The 16,164-nt window shown below is 31.3% G+C and overlaps 1 protein-coding gene across 3 annotated transcripts in view; it reads right to left on the bottom strand.

Annotated features, from left to right (window-relative positions):
• The window catches only part of shisal1b (shisa like 1b), a 54,317-nt gene extending 51,471 nt beyond the window's left edge, over positions 1–2,846 (bottom strand). For all 3 annotated transcript variants that reach the window (XM_051099158.1, XM_051099157.1, XM_051099156.1), the window contains exon 1: positions 2,578–2,846. The gene's annotated coding sequence lies outside the window, so the exon portion shown is untranslated. The remainder of the gene's footprint in view (positions 1–2,577) is intronic.
• Positions 2,847–16,164: the final 13,318 nt, after the last annotated feature.

Genomic DNA, 16,164 nt, shown 5'->3' with positions numbered 1-16,164 from the left:
TCGGGACGCCCACTGTGTTGTTTTGTCCTTAATTAAAAGGTAATAAATCGGCATCCATCAGCATACGAGACCCATGCTGGGAAGTTGATGAAAACTTCAGCACTAATTACATCACAAAATTTGTCAGCGAAAACAACTTCTATTCCAGATTAGCATTCGCAAGCACACACAGAGGACATGCATTAAATCCTGGCAGGTTTATGGATCGTTTATTGGGCGGGCGGTGTGATCGGAGTACTATGATGTTTGTTTTCAGCCTGTTTTCATCTTTTATTGATGTAAACGCTCTAATATATGATTAATAATTCATCAAACCGCTTCTGTCTGAATGAGATTCTTCAGGAACGCGCAAACCTCCGGCTTCGAGCCGTAATGAACACAAGCTCTCATGGACTGATTACACCGTTCCGCTCAGCAACACGATTTATTCTGCTAATTCACCGTGCTCTTTTGTTTTTTGTGCACATTTGCACATGCAAGCAAACACACACATACACACACTTTTCAGGGTAAAGACCATCATTACCGCTTCTCACACACCGCTGTGGTGGAACACAGATATTCTTCTTTTATTTCCATGGAAGACACCCACCGCCCCCATCCCCCGTGTGTATGTGTGTGTGTGTGTGTGTGTGTGTGTGAGAGCCCTCAGACATGCCTGTTTCTAAGTTACCAGCTTCACTCTGCTGCCAGTTGAGTGTAATTTTAAAGCACCTTTATGCTTCAAAACAACTCAACGTGTCATTTGAGGGAAGGGCGACCCTTTACTGCAGTGTTACCACGGTATATTTGATGTTAACACCAAAAACCTTTCAAAAGATTACCATATGCGCACACTGCGCACTTTGTAAATACGTGGTACCAAAAAAATACCAAACATACTGTGGTGTTACTGCCATAAAAGAGTCCAAAAAGCTATTTATGAAAATATAAATACAACACAACATAGTGTATATATATATATATATATATTATTTATATAGTATAGTATTTATATAGTAATTTAGTATTTATATAGTATTTAGTATTTATATATTTTATAAATATAAATGTTATAGATATTTTGTACTTTATTAATGTATAATGTTTTATATTATTTAGATTTATGTGCATCATATATAGATATTTAAAATGGTTATTATTATTGTTATTATTATCATATTTATATATTTTATAATATATTTTATTTTAAAAATGTTTGTTTTATTTTAAAATGTAAATGTTTATATATATATTGTTATATATATATATATATATATATATAGACATTGTTTGTTTGTTTTAATTTTTATTATTTATGTATTTTATGTATAATAGATTTTAGTTTATAAATGTTATATATATTATTGATTTATATTTGTATTTTATATATATATATATATATATATATATATATATATATATATATATATATATATATATATATATATATATATATTTGTGTATATTTTATGTATATATATATATATGTATATGTGTGTGTGTGTGTATATGTATGTATGTATATATGTATATGTTTTTTTTATAGTAGATTTTATTTTATATATTTTATTTATATTTTATAAATATAAATGTTACAGGTATATTGTATTACTATTAATGTTATGTACTTTTTATTGTTTTTGTTGTTGTTATGGTTCTAAATAATGATCATATTGATTTACCATGGTATTTACAACTTACTACTACTAAATGTAAGAACATGGTTGCGTTGAGACATAATGCCATGTCCAAAATAATAATAACAACAACAACAACAATAATAATAATAATAATAATAATTTATTATTAATTTATTATTGTACTACCATAATATTCTTGAAGGTAACTTAAAACGCCACTATAGTACTTTAATAAATGGTACTGTGTACAAAACACAGTTTCAGATACCACATCTGAAAACACACCCTTAGTACCATGGAGCTACTAATTACCATGTAAATACCATAGTACATAAAGTACTGCAACATCTAATGCCAGCACCTTGGGAAGGGGTTATTTCCATTGTATTATATGCAAAACATGGTAATACCATAGTAAAATCTTCACAATCTCCTATTAACCTATGGTAATGCCATCATACTAATGTACGTACAATACCAGAGTACATAAAGTACTGTGGCATCTAATATTACCACTTTACCATGGTACTACTAGTTCTTTTTCTAAAAATGATATTGTATCCAAAAACATGTTATTACCATAGTAAAACATCCAAAAGGTCATATTAGCCTTCAAAAGACCATGGTGATATGGTCATAATTTTTAGTAAGGAATAAAACACTGACTACAATATCTCAGTTTTTCTGCATACAACACTCTTAAATGTTTCTGTTCTCTCGTCAGATCAGAAAGTCGCAATCAAAAGTAAAGCAAAAGACACCTGGCGAGCGACAGAGAGGTGAGACCGAACGCACGACCTCTCTCCTCTAAGTTTATGGAAATGATCCACCTCACGTCAAACCCGAATCAAGTCTCTCTTCATTCTCAGCGGCTTTAAATGAAACCACCCGTCCCCCACATGAGGGAAATACTAGTTGCTTTCCTCCTTTATCAAAAACAGCAGTCGGCACTCACCTCCGTTTTCCCTGGGTGGGGGAATCCCTCTCGAAAAGAAATCCCTTCTCCTCTCTCACGCTCTTTCTCTCTCTCTCGCTCTGAATCTGTGTCAGTTTGTCTTGTGTTGCTCCTCAAACTCTTTTTCAGCGCTCTGTGTGGCCGTTAATGTGGAGTTCATCCTGATACAGTCCTGGATGTGTCCGTCAAATATCACAGAAGAGCCAAAGCTGAAGACCTCACCAGAGAATCCAGGAGCTCCAAATGGAGAGAAAAACAGAGAGAGAGAGAGTACAATGTGAGAAAGGAGGGAGGGGAAGGTAAAGCTTTCAGTGAGAGACCAACTGAATGAGAGAGAGAGAGGTTGTGCAGGGAGAACTGAATCTCTGTTTTTTAGAGGTTTTGTGCTTTTGTGTAGGTTTGTTTGGGTGTATGTGTTGAATTTGAACACTTCAGTAACACTTAAAATATGAATATAATTGCGTTAGATACAGAGTGTATTAATTTTTTTTAAAGACTGCTTTTCGTGCAAAACATTCCTCAGATGAATGTTGGATATGCTTGATAACATAAACAGTAGATCTGTTGTTCGGGAGTGAAAGGTATTCTGGGGTGAATCTCATGAAACTTGTTCATCCAAAATGTGAAAACAAACAAATTGTATGTTGCGTAAATAACAGAAAGTCAGTTTTAGGATCATTACATTTTTTTGTATTGTAAAGCATTCAGATGTTCTGTTAATTCTGTTATTCTCAACAGTGATTCTCAATTATCATTAAATGAAGTATTTTTATTAATGTTAATTTACTGGAATATTGTGATTTTATGCTTTAAAAATTCCACTTAAAAAAACAAAACAAAACAAACAAACAAAAAACAACGATTTGTTGAATGATTGGAGAATGAGAAGGTGTTCACTGTTGTAAAAGTAATATCACAAAGCACAAACAATCGTATTGGTCCTAAAAAGTTGTTTTACAGAAATACAGTGATTTATGCTTAAAAAATTAATTCAAAGAACTGTTTAGTTTATTGCTTCAATGGGAATGAGGGTGTATTGTTCTAAAAATAATATAACAAAGCCAAAAAATGTTGTACTGGTACTAAAAAGTATTTTTATTACAAGTTAATTTACAGAAATACAGTGATTTATGCTTTAAAACGTCCACTTAAAAAATAATTTGTTTGCTTTATATTAATGAGAATGAGGAGGTATTAATTGTTGTAAAAGTAATATCAAAAAAATTGTATTGGTCCTAAAAAGTATTTTTATTACAGTTAGTTTAAAGGAATACAGTGATTTATGCTTAAAAAGAATCGTATTATTCTAAACAGTATTTTTATCACAGTTATTTTACAGAAATACAGTTTTATGCTTACAAAATTAATTAAAAGAAATAGTTTGTTGCTGCAATAGGAATGAGGGTGTATTGTTCTAAAAATAATATAACACAGCCAAAAATGTTGTATTGGTACTAAAAAGTATTTTTATTACAAGTTAATTTACAGGAATAGAGTGATTATGCTTTAAAAATAAATAAATAAATAAATAAAAATAAAAAAACAGCCAAAATAAATCTTTTGATTGCTGCTGCAATGAGAATGAGGGGTATTGTTCTTAAAATAATATAACAAAACCAAAAAAATTAATAAATAAATAAAAATCTTGTTAGTCCTAAAAATGTTTTTTATTTATTTATTTATTACAGTTAATTTACAGGAATAAAGTGATTTATGCTAAAAAACAAACCAACAACAACAACAACAACAACAACAAAAAACACACATACACAAAAAAAACCCCAACCCTAATTAAGATACATTGTTTGGTTGCTGCTGCAATGATACTGAGGCAGTATTGTTCTTAAATTAATTTAACAAAGCCAAAAAAATAAAAATAAATAAATAATAAATCTTTAATAAATAATAAAAGCCAAATAAATCTTATTGGTACTAAAAAGCATTTTTTTATTACAGTTAATTTACAGTAATACTGTGATTTATGTGATTTAAAAAAGGTCTTTTAAAAGGTCTCAATTTATTTTTAATTATCAAAATATTCTTCAAAGTTACATTAATTTATGTTAATATAATTTTGTATAATATAATTGAATTAAGTTTTCAATTAATTTTATTAATATGTAATTTTAAAATTGGACCCTTAGTGATTGATATTTCATCTAATGGTATTGTCCTCATTAAAGTTGTTCATAAATACACCAAAAAATAGATTTTAAATAATTTTAATATTAAATACATTTTATATGTTGTTATTTTATGTAGAGGGAATTTATATTAAATATTCAATGTATTTATATTATATTATAGCTTCATTTCAAAGCAATGAGATTTAATGAGATGTTCAGATAAACAAACCTGTGTGTGTGTGAGTGTTTCCCTCCCCTCTTTTTATTAGGCTTTAATCTAATTTGCTTTGACACTCCTCTGTGTGTCCTCTGTGTATTTGGGATCACACAAGGTTACGTCTCTTATGCAAACACACACACACAAATATTTAGTAGGTTTGCCTGTCATGAGATCAGACCAATATTAATGACTAAATTACTCTCATGCCCTGAGTGTCATTGAAAGTGTGTGTGACGGGGATCTTTCTTACCACTAATATAGTTATGATTCAATAAAATCCCTCTGCAGCGTCACATTAAACACTTTCATTGCTTCTGAATTGCTGTAAGATACACACACACACCTGCCCACAAAACAATATTAAATCGGCAAACGCAAGAGCATATGGTACTGTCAATAAACACACACGATGAAAGGACACAAGGGCCAGCATTCGAGGAAGAACTGTCACTTTTGGTAAACAATCTCCTGCTCCGAACACAGCACATTAATTCAGCTGTGACCCGCTGGAAGAGCCCGACTGGGTTGTAAATCACAGGTGTAGCTTCAGAGCCCAGAGGAAGGATGATGTTTACAAACCCAAGTTCTCTGCACTCGCTTAAACATTTATTCCTGGGCGAGAGAAAAAACACAAAACGAGCTCTCGGAGCAGAACGCAGTCACTCGAGGACAGCTTACGCCTGCCACGGGAAATAAAGAAATTTAGGTCGTCGTGAGTGTTTCTTTTGAAACTTCTGAGATGCTGCTGTAACAACGAAAGTGTTTGGTATCTGCTGAAAGGGAATGGGAAAAAAATTGGAAGGGAAGTTATTCGGCATGAAATACCCCCAAAAACACAATATAAAAAAGCACAACAACAGGAGGAGGTGAATTGAATGGCTATTAGTTTGGAAAATTTGAGTTTGAAACTAGCCTCTAGTGTTAAAAAGTTAAAAGTTTATTTGTGGTTTACATTTAAAGGGGTCATGAACTGGCTTTATTATTCCGTACTGTTCTCTGAGGTCCACTTATGATGTTATAAAGATTTTTTTTTTTACATAAAAAGCATCATCATTTCGAAGTAATAAGCTATTTTCTGTCCTTGTTTTGACCCCCCTCATGTGCAGTGATGGGAATAACGGCGTTATAAATAAACAGTGTTACTAACAGCATTATTTTTTTCAGTAACGAGTAATCCAAAGAATTACTGTTTCACTCGTTACAACGGTTACCGTTACTGACAATAAAATGAGGTGGTACTATAATTTATTATACACTGACCAAAATTATAAATGCAGCACTTTTGTTTTTGCCCCCATTTTTCATGAGCTGAACTCAAAGATCTAAGACTTTTTCTATGTACACAAAAGGCCTGTTTCTCTCAAATATTGTTCACAAATGTGTCTAAATCTGTGTTAGTGAGCATTTCTCCTTTGTGGAGATAATCCATCCACCTCACAGGTGTGGCATATCAAGATGCTGATTAGACAGCATGATTATTGCACAGGTGTGCCTTAGGTTGGCCACAATAAAAGGCCACTCTAAAATGTGCAGTTTTATCACACAGCACAATGCCACAGATGTCACAGGTTTTGAGGGAGCGTGCAATTGGCATGCTGACTGCAGGAATGTCCACCAGAGCTGTTGCCCGTGAATTGAATGTTCATTTCTGTACCATAAGCCGTCTCCAAAGGCGTTTCAGAGAATTTGGCAGTACATCCAACCGGCCTCACAACCGCAGACAATGTGTAACCACACCAGCCCAGGACCTCCACATCCAGCATCTTCACCTCCAAGATCGTCTGAGACCAGCCACCCGGACAGCTGCTGCAACAATCGGTTTGCATAACCAAAGAATTTTTACGCAAACTGTCAGAAACCGTCTCAGGAAAGCTCATCTGCATGCTCGTCATCCTCTTAGGGGTCTCGACCTGACTGCAGTTTGTCATCGTAACCGACTTGAGTGGGCAAATGCTCACATTCGAAGGCGTCTGGTACTTTGGAGAGGTGGTCTCTTCATGGATAAATCCCGGTTTTCACTGTACAGGCCAGATGGCAGACAGCGTGTATGGCATCATGTAGGTGAGCGGTTTGCTGATGTCAATGTTGTGGATCGAGTGGCCCATAGTGGCAGTGGGGTTATGGTATGGGCAGGCCTATGTTATGTACAATGAACACAGGTGCATTTTATTGATGGCATTTTGAATGCACAGAGATACCGAGACAAGATCCTGAGGCCCATTGTTGTGCCATTCATCCACGACCATCACCTCATGTTACCACATAATAATGCACGGCCCCTTGTTGCAAGGATCTGTACACAATTCCTGGAAGCTGAAAACATCCCAGTTCTTGCATGGCCAGCATACTTACCAGACACGCCACCCATTGAGCATGTTTGGGATGCTTTGGATTGGCGTACGACAGCATGTTCTAGTTCCTGCCAATATCCAGCAACTTGGCACAGAAGTGGACCAACATTCCACAGGCCACAATCAACAACCTGATCAACTCTATGTGAAGGAGATGTGTTGCACTGCGTGAGGAAAATGGTGGTCACACTAGATACTGACTGGTTTTCGGACCCCCGCCCCCCAATACAGTAAAAGTGCACATTTTATAGTGGCCTTTTATTGTGGCCAGCCTAAGGCACACCTGTGCAATAATCATGCTGTCTAATCAGCATCTTGATATGCCACACCTGTGAGGCGGATGGATTATCTCCACAAAGGAGAAGTGCTCACTAACACAGATTTAAACACATTTGTGAACAATATTTTAGAGAAACAGGCCTTTTGTGTACATAGAAAAAGTCTTAGATCTTTGAGTTCAGCTCACGAAAAATGGGGGCAAAAACAAAAGTGTTGCGTTTATAATTTTGGTCAGTATAATAATATTATAATTTTATTTTTCGGTTCATCAGAATGGATGCGCAGCATAGGCTACCTGTATTTGATGAACCATAAACTCTAGTGTGAAGGCACATGACTATTCGTCGCTTTGTCTCACACTCGCAAAGACAGATACAGAGTGGGAGAGTCTTATATACCATGCAGAATTGACGCGCTACATGTAAACGATATTCTTTGTTATATTTTCTTGTCAAAATAACAGAGTTCCTTTGGAATACTTTAGCTTTTAAGAACTGCCGGCGTTGTGCCCATTTCCAACCCCTGCCAAATTATTACCCCCTCTCATTGAAATTGCTACCTTATTTGCCTAATCCTAACCCCTCCCCCACACCTAACGCTAAACCTACCAATACTAGGGGGGTAGTAATCTGGTGGGGGTCAGAATTTGGCATAACACCGGTTTCTCTGGTAGTAGGCGGAACTAATGCGCAAGCGGCAATCTCATTGGCTGGCGCTCTTTTCTTGCAGTTCTGACTTTTCTCCTAATGACTTTTCTTATATAAACTCACAATTGTGAGTTATAAAGTTAGAATTCTGACTTCTTGTTCTTTCAATTCTGACTTTTCCCATTATTGTGAGATATAAACTCAACTGTGAGTTATAAAGTTAGAACTGCAGGATATAAACTCGCAATTCTGACTTTTTTTCTTGTAATTCTGACTTTTCTTAGAATTGTGAGATATAAACTCACGATTGCGAGATATAAAGATAGAATTGCTGGATATGAACTCGCAATTCTGACTTTTCTTAGAATTGTGAGATATAACAGTCACAGTTGCAAGTTATAAAGTCCAATTTTGAGGGGAAAATTATTATTTTCTTACAACTGTGAGTTCATATCTCACAATTCTTTCTTAACTTGCAATTGTGTGTTATAAAGTCAGAACTGTGAGATATATCTTTGACCTCTGACTTTTTTAAAGCATTGTGACTTTATTTCTCAGAATTGCACCTTTATATCTTGCAGTTACGTGTTTATATCATGCAGTTCTGAGAAAAAAGCCAGAATTGCAAGAAAAAAAGGTCAGAATTGTGAGATGAAAAGTCACAATTAACTTCTCTATTTTTTTTATTCAGTGGTGGAAACAGACTTCCATAGCAAATGTATTTATACAGTATAAACTGTCATAAATCTTTAATGCTTTGGAACACTTCTCTTTTTAAAGTAGACATTTGGAAAAAAGTTTTAAAAATTACAGAAGTTTAAGTTTTTATTAAAAATGCATGCTAAGTACTATTTTATTGAAAATATATATTTTCCAAAACATGTTTTGCTCTAAAACTAAGAAAAACATAGACAATTTCAAAGTTGAGGGAGAACATGAGATAAGCTTGTGACTGAAGAAAAAAATGCTGAAATGTTTTCCTCAAAAAGCATAATTTCTTAACAACTAAAGAAAGAACATTATGAACAACCTGGATGACAAGGGGGTGAGTAAATTATTTGTAAATTGTTGTTCTGGAAGTGGACTTCTCCTTTAAGTCTGTTCTGTGGTTGTCTGAGGTTTATAGCTCTGCTGAACAGTTCTCATGTCGTTTTTGCAGAACGGACTGTACAAGCAGGATCAACTTACACTCTTTGAGCTATAAAATCAGACAGACTGTTCTGGACAGATGGGCCAAAACCCTGATGCTCACCACAGCCCTCGACTTTTAAACAAGTAAAGGTTCTTCAGTGGATGTGAGTCATTTTTGCTAGTTTAAAGTTCTTTAGTTGAGCTGTTTCCTTCCTTTGGAGATTATATATTTTTTTAAGATATACATAGGTCAGCGTTTTGAATTCTTCGTTCTATAAACCATCAAAATATAAAGGTTTTATTAGGAACTAGACACTCTAAAGCTCTCTGTGGACCTTTAGCCTTTATTTTTAGTAGTGTACAGTGAGCTGAGGCTGCAGTGATTGTGTTATCAGAGTGTTTGCTCTTTTCTTGGCACTGCGCACTCATGAGAGTCGTGGGTCGTGACCTTTGACCTCTGCCTGCTGTGGTCTTCACCTCATAGGTAACCTGCAGACAGAGGTTGTGTGGAACGTGCCTTTGCCGTCAGAGTGATTATCTCTTGTAATAGTGCTCTGAAATGTTTTGGCTGTTTGTCGCCTTTGCTGAAAATCTGTTAGCGTCTCGACAGCTGCGTTTCATCTGATGAGGACGGTTCAGCTCAACTTAGTGAGACATGAATGAGTTTAAAAGCCATCAAGAAGATAAAATTGTGTCAGTGCCTGTTTCCATTACAGTCGTTTGCTGTGGTTAAGAAATGTGTTTGGTTAGTGAACAAACTATTATTTTTTACATTTACTGAAGATAAAGTGAATGTTTGTCCATGCAAAACTCACAACAGTGTAAGCAGAGATTTACAGTTTGTTGCTTTGCTGTTGATAAAATGTTCAGAGCGGTTGTTAGTGAATTGCTATGCTGTTGCTTGGATGTTTTGGATGGTTGCTTGCTAACCCATGTTGAAATGTCTGATATTTCTATGGCTCCTTCTTTCAGTGTTTGTCTGTGGAATTTATGGACTTAAATTTAAGAGCATATCTTCCCTCCTCAAGCTGCATGATTTGAGGTATCATTCATGCTATGAATTTAATGATAGCTTAAATCATGCTTGTTCATAATGTCCTTACTGTGATGTATCCTGTAGTTTCATGGGATTTTTCAGACATATGTAACCAAAGCCTACAAGATTGCAGTGTAGGTCAGTAATTCACTTTCAGTTCATTCATACAATTTTTAGCAAAAGAGCCCATTTGTTCATTTATTAATTCATGTACGTACATTTTTACATTTTTAATTCTTATTTATCAGTCTTTTCAAAATGTATTTATTTATTTTTATTTTTAATTTTTTGATAATGTTTTACGGTATTTTTTTAATTTTATTTTGTAATACTGCATATTGATACTGTTTTTTTTTTATTGTCTAGTTTTATTTGTAAATATATTAAATTGGTATAAATTATTTATTTATTTACTTATTTATTGTTGTTTTTGTTTTAATTTTCTGATTTTTTTTATTCTATTTTATTAGTCTTCTAAAATGTATATATATGTAGTTCATTTTAATTTTAGTTTTTAATTATGTTCTCCAGTATTTTATTTTATATTGTAGTGAAGTATCCAGTTAAATGCTATATATATATATATATATATATATATATATATATATATATATATACACATATATATATATATATACACATATATATATATATATATATATATATATATATAATATTTCATTGTCTAGTTGTATTTTAAAATATATTAAATTGGTATAAAATGTATTTATTTATTGACGGTTTTGATTAATTTTTAATTTTATTATTTTTAATTTTTACTTATTAGTCTTTTAAAATGTATATATGTATTTATTTGTTTATTTTACATTTTTAAATGGTTCTACAAAGTATATTCTATTTTGTAGTGAACTGTTGTTAAATGCTACTGCTTATACATTCTATTTTTTATATATTTCATTGTCTATTGTTCTATTGTAGTAAGTATATTAAAATTGTTATAAAATGTGTTTTTATTTATTTTTATTGTCGTTTTTGTTTTAATTTTTAATTTTGTTTAATCTTTAAATTAGTCTTATTTAATAGTCTTTTAAAAATGCATTTAGTTTTTATTTTAAGTTTTAAATTATGTTCTACAGTATTTTTTTTTTGTTTTGTAGTGAAGTATTTAGTTAAATGTTACTGCTTATTCGTTTTTTTAATTTCATTGTCTTGTTCTGTTTAAAAATATAATAAATTGTTATTAAATCAATCAGTCAATCAAACAATCAATTAGTTAGTTGTCAGTTTTATTCAAAACTTAAGGTTTCTTATTTTTAATTCTTATTTATTAGTCTTTTATTTATATTTTTTATTTTAATTTTTTAATTATGTTTTACAGTAATTATTTTATTTTGTAGTGAAGTATTTAGTTAAATGCTACTGCTAATTCATTCTATTTTCAAAAATTTTATTGTCTAGTTGTATTTTAAAATATATTAAATTGTTATAAAATATATTTATTGTTTAAAAATATATTTTAAACTTATATGAAACAATGTAAATTATTTATTATTGTTGTTGTTGTTGTTGTTGTTGTTGTTGTATGCTGCCTTAAAATGGTAAGTTTAGTCAAGGTCAAATGTTAAGTTACAAATGTTAAGTTACTACGTGACATTTGATATTTGAGTTGAGTAAACTTAAAATTTTAAGGCAGCACAAACACTGTTTTTTTTTTTAGTGTTGTTCGCATTAGCTGTTTTGGGATACCCCCCACATATTTTTATTTATATTCTATTTATGAAGTTTTTAACACTGATTATATTAGAAATGTTTCATGATCAGCAGTTCAGCATATTAGATTGATTTCTGAAGAATCATATGACACTGAAAACTGGAGTTATGATGCTGAAAATTCAGCTTTGATTACAGAAAGAAATTATATTTTTGAACAGATTAAAACATGAAATGCTCGTTTTAAATTGCAATAATATTTTGCAATTTTACTGTATTTTTACTATATTTTTGATCAAATAAATGCAGCCTTGTATCAATCTTTAATTTTGTTACCTTCGTTTCTGTTAGTAGCTCATATTATATCGAAATGCTTGGCATGACTATATCTACATTAAATTATGCAGCTTTTCCAGCACTGTACTCCACTCGTCTGTCTTTATTTATGTGGCAATTCATTACGCAGATGATGGTTCTCCACTGGCGGCGGCTCCCACAAGGAAAACTACCTCTCTAATTTAACTTGCAGAAACAGAAATCAAAGCGCTGGTATGAAACAAATTAGAGTACATTTGAACCTCCGACTGAATGACAATAAATAAATCAGAAATAAATGCAGAAAACACATTTCGAGTCCACAGAGGGAAACTTTAGAGCTTGTTGGCTGTAATATAATCAGGGTGAAAACAGCGCTCGAAACGGCACTGCCGGAATCAATTCTGCTCTCTGCCCCAACAATTATGGATTTTTCTTTAACGCAGAAACGCACAGAGCACAACACATCAATACCCGTGGGCTCAAGACGGTATCGTTGTTGAATAAGGTGATCGGCTCATTGCTTACATGCAAGCACACGCAGGTTAAAGGTCAACTCGTGCAATGTTTTTGAATGTTGCCTGTAATGTGGAAGCATCACTCTTTTTTCGTTTCACTGTGGGGAAACGCTGTAGATTAGCTTGTAGGTTTATTTTGAAATGCATCGCATGAGGAATGGATTTGTACTGTGTTATTTTAAAGAGAAAATGAGAAAAATCCCATCCAAGTTTGAAATAAAAAGTGGGTTGTACTGCAGATCTTACTGGCAGTGAGTTGGGATACTGCAGAGGAGAACCGCTCTGTTATGTCTGCTGCCGATAAATTCAATACACCTGGTAGTCTGGCTTTAGTTTTGGCCGGGTTTCTCTTATGATTCATAATATGCCTTTTCGAGTCATTTCTTGTCAGAAGCAATGAAATATATTTCTAATTCTAGGATATGAGGCTTTAAATCACCCATTTCCTGGGCTGATTTCACCACTGCACGTTTGATCGCTTTTTGCGGCCTGGATCGAGTCCCGCAAGCTTCTGAAGGGCAAATGGAGTTTCAAAGAATCCAGGCTAAATCAATCCCGCTCCTGATCGATGAGGTAAGATCCTGATTTTGGATATGTGAGCAGAGCAGAGTCCCAAACTCGATGCGACCTGCAGACCGCAAAAGGCAAAAGTGCAAAACAGAAATGTCATTGGGATCGTGTGTCACACAGTGGTTTCCTGAAATGGATCATTTGGAATACTGTGGAGCTCCGAAATTTACAAGACTGTTTAGAATCAGAGAACCGGAGAATCATTCAGAGAGTCATTTTTCCCAGAATGAAAAGCATTTTTTTGTTTTCTTTTCGGCAAAGATCAATTCCATGCACATGCAGAACTCTGCAGTTCCCTTGGTTTTTCAGATATATAATACATAATACATTTTCAAAAAAATATTCATTATTATTATTATTATTATTATTATTATTATTATCATCATCATCATCATCATAATTAGAAGTAATTTATAAATATTAAAAATAACACGTAACAGTAATAATAATAATAATAATAATTATTATTATTATTATTATTATTAATATTACAAGTACAAATATCACAAGTTCTTTTTAATATTAAAAGTAATTAGTCTATAAAATGTAAAATATTTTTATTTTTTTAAACTTTCATTGTCTATTTCTATTTTAAATATGTTCTTGTTATAAAATATATTAATTGTTTTTTAAATATATTGTATGATATTATGCAAAACTATACAAAGATATAATAATAATTATTATTATTATATTATTAAAAATAACACATTAAGTTTATAAATACTAAAAATAACAACACAAAATAATAATAATAATAATTGTTGTTATTATTATTATGTCATTATTTTTAATATTATAAGTACAAATATTACAAGTTATTTTTATATTAGTTGTATAATATTATGTAAAACTATACAAAGATATAATAATAATGATCAATACTGTTATTAAAAAATAAAATTGTTTATAAATCTTAAAATAGCAACACAAAACAACAACAATAATAATAATAATTAATATTATCGTTATTTTTAATATTACAAGTAATTAGTCTATAAAATAAATTATAAAATATTTTATTATATTTGTTTTAATTTAGTTTATTTTTCTATTCTAAAAATATATTATTGTTATAAATATATTTAGTGTTAAAATATATTGTATAATATTATATAAAACTATACAAATTATTTAATATTAGTAGTAGTAGTTTCTATTTCAATATAAATGAAATTGTTATAAAATCTATTTAAAGTGTTATAACATATATTGTATGCTTATCTAACAGTTTATTTTTATTATTATTATTATTATTATTATTATTTTATTATTATTATTATTATTATTATAGTTTATTTTAGTAATTGGCCTATAAAATAAATTATAAAAACTAAATTTTTGTATTTTTTAAACCTTCATTCTCTATTTCTATTTCAAAATATATTAAATTGTTATAAATATATTTAGTGTTTTAAAATGTTGTGTAATATTATTTACAACTATAGAAATAATTTACTTTTTATTAGTATTAATAGTATTACGTGAAATGTAATAAAATATAATTATAAAAATAGCATTATCCATTTCTATTTTAATATATATCCAATTATTATAAAATATATTTAAAGTGTTATAACATATATAGTGTGTACTTATTTAACATTATTATTATAATTATTATTAAAATCAATTATAAAATATAGTTCTATTTTTTAAATGTTATTGTCTGTATAGCATAATATGAAGTGTTTAAATATATTGTAAAGCACTTTTGTAAAAGTTTATAAATGATTAATATTATCTGTATTTCTATTTTAATACATGATGTAATAAATGTTATAATATAAGGTGTTAAAATGTATTGTTCACTTATTATGTAAAAGTAAGTAAGTTGTTTATTATTTTATTATAGTTACTATTACTACATGTAATTACAAATATTTATATATAATGTTTATATATAATTGTTATAAAATATATTGTATTATATAGAACTTATATAAGAATATATAGTTTATTTATATATTCAATATACAATTATACAATTTATATTGATCTATATATATATATATATATATATATATATATATATATATATATATATATATATATATATATATATATATATATATATATAGGGTTTTCAGCCCTGGTTTAATACAATTTTTTACTGCATTTCTCCTAAAATCAGCATAGAAAATACAAAAACAATCCACAGATTCTTTATGGACCATAAATCAACTGACATTTCAATAAATCATGAAGCTCAAGCATATTTGAAGGCTGTTGGCTCAAATGAGAATAATTATGTCTCTGGCAGATGCTTTGCTGTGATCAGACTGAATTGTTGAGGGTAATCTTTGAAGCCGCTGCATATTATTATCACATATAGCAGTTTTATTTAGATTTTATTTGCTTCTCTATGGGGGAACCTCCAGCGGGATCTCTATACACAGCGGATGTGAGACGTTCTGGGTCTAGCCGTCAATCAAATCCGAAAGAGGAAAGGAATTTATCACAGCCAGAGCCTCGTGAGGAATATCGCTTTCCCTTTCTGAATAATCATACAGTTTGTGTTTGTTTCTAGGTGGCAAACTGCAGACATTCTCCATGGAAGCAGCTATAGCAACAGAAAAGAGCTTATCCAGAACTAGCTTCTCAATCTTCAAATAAGATGAGTTTTCTTCATGGAGAGGCCACCTTAAGCCTGCTATCACTGAGAATCCAGTGATGCAGTGATTGGATGGTGGTCTCAAGTTTTGTGTTAAACCATTAGACAT

This window comes from Labeo rohita, chromosome 25 (genome assembly GCF_022985175.1).
Source record: "Labeo rohita strain BAU-BD-2019 chromosome 25, IGBB_LRoh.1.0, whole genome shotgun sequence".
Classification (NCBI taxonomy): Eukaryota; Metazoa; Chordata; class Actinopteri; order Cypriniformes; family Cyprinidae; genus Labeo; species Labeo rohita.
Note: the sequence above shows the minus strand (reverse complement) of the source record. Positions and strands in the feature narration are given on the sequence as shown.